Genomic DNA, 7,593 nt, shown 5'->3' on the forward strand with positions numbered 1-7,593 from the left:
TTCTCCATGCTTTACCTTTTTAAAACATCATAATGTTTGAATTTTTTGCAGTTTAATTGATTCATATCATCTGAAAATTGAATCTTGGCTGTATAACTGACTGATACAATCTGTATCCTTGTGGCCCCAATACAGATCATGTGCAGACAGATGGGAATTAGTTTAGAATGGCATCATGGTTGGAATAGACATGGTCAGCCAAAGGACCTATTCCTGGGCTGATTGTTCAATGTTCATCTGTGTTTACTGATATTGTTAAATGTAGTCCACAAGTTTAAGTTGTAGTTCCATTAAAAAGTGATATTATCCAGCACTGCAATTTTATTAATCCTTTCCCATGATAGAAGTTCACATTTATCTGTGAAGCCTGTGTGAATAAAGAGGGAATTTACAATTGTATAGCTTCTTATAATGTTCTCAGTACAGCACAAAATATAATATAATCAGTGGTTACTTTTGAAATAGAATTACAGAATTTGGAGACAGGGCACACAGCAAGTTCAAAATTAAAACAGCAAACTAAATGACCATTCAGTGTTGAGGGAGGGCTCTTGGCCTGCACACTAGGGAATTCTTACTTTTCTTTGCAAAGTGTTGTGGGAGTTTTGCATTCAGTTGAATAATTGCTTAGACGCAACTAAAGCCTTGATTGAACATCTCATCTGGAAGACAGACCTTTCAACAATGCTGCTTTCTAGTGCTATTTTAGATTATATTCTCTAACTGTAATAGGCATAAACCCACCACCTTTGATTCAGTGGCAGGAGTATTCAAAGATATGGAAGCATGTATTGACAACATGTTCTGAAAATCATTCTGTATGTTAGATTATACCATTTCCGTTAGTTATTTCCCACAGTTCATGAAGATTATATCATTGCATCCTGAATATTTAAATTTATTTTTATTTTGGAAATTTGTTCTAAAGGGGAAGATGCACAGTCTGAATAGAGTGGTCAATTAGATAGTACTTTCAGTAGATCTATCTACACTAAGTCATTGCATAAAGTAATATTGTGCCAAACTCAATAGATACTTTTCCGCTGTTTTACAAGTTTCATTTCTAATTTTTGGCATAAAAACATATTCAAAAGTTATTTGGGTTTGTGCCATTGAAGGTATTGATCATAATATATTCACAAAAGTGAGTTGTGAACTCAGCTGACTCATCATGAGATAGTAAGTTTGGCCCACACATCCTCAGCTATACAGCACTTAGTTACTCAGGGCAATAGCTTCAACAAAGACTGTTCTTGAGGTCGTAGATTCATTCGCTGAGCTGATGTGGTTTTCTGCAGACGTTTCATCGCCTCGCTAGGCGACATCGTCAGTGCAACTTCAATATGATGTTAAAACCAGAAGTACCAAAAAACAGAGACACTTAAATTGCAGGCAGGACAGACCACCACTGTATAAAAGACGCACCTGACAATGTCACCTAGCAAGGCGATGAAATGTCTGCAGAAAACCACACCAGCTCAGCGAATGAATCTACAACCCATCCACGACCCGAGCTACAAATCTTTGCAAAAATTCTAAAAGACTATTCTTGACAAACAAAGATAGGACGTGGTGGAGCGGCTGTTGGTTGTGATGGGCAGTTGCAATCTGGTCATTGCGCCATCCTCTTACGGGTAGTGGTAAATGTTAAACACAGATATAAGGCTAATTTTGATTGAGTTTTGGTTTGTGTTTTAATGCTAGTTTAGCTCTGTTGCCTTTGTTCCTGAATTATCTCAGTGTTCTCAAAGCTTTTACTCTCAAGAAAATCGCAAGACCCAAATGATAGGAACTTGTCCTATTTCATAATGTGCTTTTTACACCTTTCAACCTGTGTTCACGAAAGGAAAGCATTTAAGTCCAGTTTAGTTTCAGAGTTTAAGTAATCAATCCAAACTGAAAATAAACTAAACATTTCAAATGTTGGAAGTATTATTATATGAAGGTCCATTTTGGAACATTGGAGATGATAAATAATTGAAGTGTAATTATCTCATGTAACTAATGCAAAAAATTGGTGTGGGATTTTGTGATAAATGAAAATTAACATAATATGGAGTAAAAATAAAACACCTAAGGAAAAAAAAATCCATTTAAATCTACAAATAAAACATGATTTGTTTTAAATTAATTAGATAAAGCTGTTCATTGTTACATGTTAAATTGGATTTTTTTCTGAACTTCATTTGATGTTATACACTTAAACTTCATGTTTTGTGGCAAAAGAAAATAACTCATAGCTCTGTACAGTTTCAACCTTTAGCTTGCCAACAAGTCCAGGAACATTACTGTTTAATAGGCAAATTGAATTTGTATGTTTCGGCTCTCACAATTTGTTGGTTAAAAAAAAGACACTTGTAATGTTACTGAACTTTTGGTGATATCTTTCTCGCTGCAATATTCACCATAATTCCTCCCACAGACCAAAGATGTTCAAGTTAGTGGATTAGCCATATTAAATTTCCCATGGTATCACAGGGATGTGCAGGCTTGGTGGTTTAGCATGCAAAATGCAGGGTTAAATGGATGGGGTGGGTCTGGATTGGATGCTCTTCGGAGGGTTGATGTGGACTTGATGGGCTGAATGGCCTTCCCTTACACTGTAGGGATTCTAAACCAGCTTTTAAATATCATTTTTATAATTTGTGATGGTTTGCATGAATATTTTATTCTCTTTGATCATTTTTATTGGCTTTCCTTTGCTGTATTCTAAAATCTTCATAATCCTCATGTAACTATCTCATGATAATACTATTTCTGGCAGCATAGACCTTTTCTTCCAATCTTCTATAATCCTTAAGTTCCTTTGTTAGCCATGGTTGAATACATTTTTGGGGGTTTTGTGTCTTGAAAGAATGTTCAGTTGCTATGAGCTATGCCATAATTATTTAAAGATAATCCAAATGTCTATGTGCCATCACATTTTTAAATGTTTTGTCCCAATTCACCCATTCTTGACTTTGTCTTTTGGACATTATTCCACATTCTAAATTTAATTGCTGCTTGCCTTAAGCACCAGTGAGGCAATACACCATCTTAGAGTCATGTTAATGCCACAAAAATACCTGCATCCTCAATTCAAATGCAACTTTTTCTACTTCCAGTTACCAGTTTTGCTTCCTTAGAATAATGAGCTACCCCTCAGGATCCAATTCCCCTGAGAAACAACCTTAAAGACCATACCCATCAATAAAACAAGCAAATCCTGCAAGGGTTTTAGTCCTGGTCCTAGAACTAGTCCCAATGCTTCAAAGTTCTGATGGCCTCCAGTCTCCTTCAATTCTCAAATCACTTAGTCAATATTCCCATTCCTGTATTCACTAATTTGTGGTACTAGCAATCCCAAGATTAATGTTCTTGGTGTCCTACTTTTACTTTCCTTCTTAACTCCCTAAAATATGTCTTCAGGACCACATCTCTCTGTCTACCTATGTTGTTGATACCAATGAACTCTTGCTGTTCACCCTCCCCCAGAAGGATGTCCTGCAAGCCATTCTATGATATCCTTGACCTTGGTACCGGAGAGACAATACATCATCCTGGAGTCACATTTAATGACACAGAAATGCCTGTCTGATCCTGTTACAATGGAATCCCCTCTTGCAATTGCTCTTCCTCTCTTCTTCTTCCCCTGATCTTTCCCTTCATGACTATATAATAGGTGTCTTGGCTGTACTAATATTCCTATGCTGTACTAACCCAGTGTTTGCTGCATGTTTGGTGGGAAGCTGTTAATGTTTAGTGACAGGAGATTGCAGATCTCCTTGCGCAGCTCTGTGCGTAGACTAGCTTTAGACAGCGCCACATCAACATGAATGGCAGCAGTCTGGGCTTGTGCGCTGAAAGGGAACTGGCAGAATGGCAGTTATGGAGCTGTGAACACATTCATCTCAACAGAGGACAACAGGTTCATGCACCGTGCAATTACTGGCCCCACCAATGTGATGCCTCAGCAATCCCATTTATCTGTTGGAGGACTGCATGTTCTCTTGATCATTGGAACATGTAGCTATATCTGCAGCAGTCTGAGCTTTCGTGACACCAGGGACCTTTAGAGAGCTTTCATCAGTGCTGGAGTGGAAGCTAAGGCACTGGTGTAGACACTGTGTCAAGCATTGCAAGCAAATATTATGGAGTTTGGCATCATTTGCATACTAGGGATGATAGGACCCAATCTCAGTATGAAGCCCATTCTCAACAATGTCAATAGACTATAACCCTATTGCAGGACTGTTAATTACACCCAGCATCTCCATAGAACCCCTAAAGTGTGGAAGCAGGCCATTCAGCCCATCGAGTGCACATCGCCCCTCTGAAGAGCATCACACCCAGATCAACCCCCCCCCACCCTATCCACATTTCCCATGGCTAGTCCATCTAGCCTCCACATGTTTGTCAGTGATCTCCTGTATAATGCTCCATCCAGATCCCCATCTGAGTCCTATGTATCATAGCATTCAATAAGCTGGCACACAGGCTTTTTCTTTTTTTCCAGCCTAGTTATAAAACTCATGCTTGGTTATACAACACTTCTAAATCCCAATTCTATGCAGAGCCCAGTGCCAGTATCTGGAGGCTGTGGCACTTTGATCCAGTTAGATCATATTAATTTATTACATTTTATTATATTAGAATTTATTAGTTTTTTTATAGTAATTTATTATGATTTCCATGTGGGATTCCAGGTTATTGAAATATGAATGAAATTGTATTGAAATACAGATGATGTAACATCTTCAGTGTAGGATATATCTCAAGATACTCCGCAGAAGTATCGCAAGTCAAACATTAAACCGAGGAGCGAGATATTAGGATGGCTGAAAAAAAGATTCATTAAATATATAGGTTTCAAGAATGATCTTCAAGGAGGAGAATGAGGTAAAATAGTTCCAGAGGGAATACCAAAGTTGAGGTAATAAGCAGTTTAAGGCACAGCTACCAATGATAGGCAAAGGAAATGACCAGATTTGAAAGAACAGAGTTTTTGGATGGTTGTAAAATTGGAAGACATTACAGAGATAGGGAGGCACAACCCTGTGAAGGGATTTGAAAACGAGGATGAGAATTTTATAAAGCTTGGTGGAATGGACTGAATGCCATTGTCAGTCAGTGAACATGGTGTAAATGAGTGTGTTGGCTTTATTTGATTAGTATAAAGTAATTCTCCACGTTGAAACTGTTGACGTTGTTTCATGTTTACACCATGAAGACAATAAGAATAATTATCTCCCTCTTTAAAGTCAAGATATAGCCTTGTTTGTGTGGTCCTTTGATGATCATCACACATTCCAGTACTGCTCAACTGTAGAAGATTTTCAGACAGTTGGGTAGGGGAGTGAAAGGAGAATAACACTTGTTATTCCACAGAAGAGAGCCATCTATACAAATGGTCATTTATGAGGAGAACATTGGCATTTTAGCTAAGGTAAAATTTCTCCGGCAGCAGATTACGGTAGAAGAATACCCTCTACTTTCAAGAAGCATTATCCATTGTTAGATAGTGCGGTGACAGCTTTGATCCAAGGCAACTTGAAGTTCTTGCTTTCAGAAGGAAGTGAAAGTGAACAATCAAGACGCAACTCATGCGATTGCTGTCATGGGGAGGGGGCATCTTAAAAAACATTTCATCCCTGCTATTTTCAATAAAAGTAGAAAGACATGCAGATTATTGCTTCACTTGACAGACTAAGAATGACTGAAAGAACAAATGTTCTTTCTGTAAGTCATAACAGATATAAAGAAGTTTATTTTGGATGAGAGAAAAATCATCTAATGTTAATTTAAATTTATGCAGTATTTTTATTTAATTATTTATGATACTTTATAACTTTATGATACTTTCCAATTTTAACATTAGCTCCTATAGGAATTTATGATTTGCTTAGAGTCATTTCAATCAAAGTTGCAATTGCTCAGAATATGACAAAGACATTAAATGAGGAATTACTGTACATGCAGCAGTGTTTCAGATGAGCTCAAGTTTATGGAGAATAGAAGGTGGAAGACCAGGCAGGAGAGCATTTAAATACAGTTGTTGAATCTGGTGGTAACAAAAGCTTAGATGAAGGTTTCAGTAGCAGATTTACTGAAATAAGGACAGAGATGGGCAATGTTACTAAAGTAGGCAGTCTTTGTGATCAAGCTCAGCTCAAGATCAGGTAAGACATCAAGGATATAAGCATTCAGGTTAAATGTGTAGTCAATGGACAAAGGAGGATGACTGGTGGGTAGCTCATGTGGTGCCATTATTTAAGAAAGGCTGCAAGGAAAAGCCAGGGAATTACAGACCGGTGAGTCTAATGTCAATGGTGGTACGTTGTTGGAGAGGATTCTGAGAAACAAGATCTACGTGCATATGAGAGAAAGTGAGGACTGCAGATGCAGGAGAATGAGAGTCAAAAAGTGTGGTGCTGGAAAAACACAGCAGGTCAGGCAGCATCCAAGGAGCAGGATAGTCGACGTTTTGGGCATACGCCTTTCATCAGGAATGTGTGGGGGAGGGGAGTGGGGAAGAGGGGCTGAGAGATAAATAGAATGGTGGGGGTGGGGCTGTGGGGAAGGTAGCTGGAAAGGCAATAGGTTGATGCAGGTGATGGTGGGGGGTGATTGTGATAGATCACTGGGGCAAGTTAAGTGGATAGATGGGAAGGAAGATGGACAAGTAGGACAGTTCAAGAGGGCGGTACAGAGTTGGAGGTTTGGATCTGAGATGAAGTGGGAGGAGGTTGGATTTGGAAACTAGTGAAGCCAATGTTGATGCCGTGTGGTTGAGATACCCAAGTTGGAAGATGAGGCGTTCTTCCTGCAATCGTTTGGTGGTGGAGGAGGCCCAGGGCCAGCATGTCCTTGGTGGAGTGGGAAGGGGAGTTGAAATGGTCAGCCACGGGGCAGTGGGATTGATGAATGCGCGTGTCCCAGGGATGTTCCCTGAAATGATCTATGATTTAGCGTTCTGTCTCCCTGATGGAGAGGAGACCACATCAAGAGCAACGGACACAGTAGATGAGGTAATGGATGTGCAGGAAAATCTCTGCCGGATGTGAAAAGATCCTTTGGGGCCTTGGATGGAGGTGAGGGAGGGAGGTGTGGGCACAAGTTTTATACCTCTTGTGGCAGCAAGGGAAGGTGATGAGTGTGGAGGGTGTGTTGGTGGGTGGCATGGACCTAACGAGAGAATCATGGAGGGACTATTCTCTGCAGAATGCAGATAGGGGTGGGGAGGGAAATGTGTCTCTGGTGGCACGGTCTGACTGTAGGTGGCGGAAATGGCAGAAGAAAATGTGGTGTATCCTGATATTAGTGGGGTGGAAGGTGAGAACCGGAGGGTTCTATCCTTGTTGTGATAGGAGGGGTGGGGTTCAAGGGCGGAGGTGCAGAAAGTGGAGGAGATGCGCTGGAAGGCATTGTTGATCACGTGGGAGGTGAAATTGTGTTCCTGGAAATAGGAGGCCATCTGGGATGTCCAAGAGTGGAATTGCTTTTCCTGGGAGCAGATACAGCAGAGGTGGAGGAATTGGGAGGAAGGGATTGTGTTTTTACAAGGAGGGGGATAGGAGGAGGTGTAATCCAAGTAGATGTGGGAGTCGGTGTGTA

Source organism: Chiloscyllium plagiosum, chromosome 25, assembly GCF_004010195.1.
Source record: "Chiloscyllium plagiosum isolate BGI_BamShark_2017 chromosome 25, ASM401019v2, whole genome shotgun sequence".
NCBI lineage: Eukaryota > Metazoa > Chordata > Chondrichthyes > Orectolobiformes > Hemiscylliidae > Chiloscyllium > Chiloscyllium plagiosum.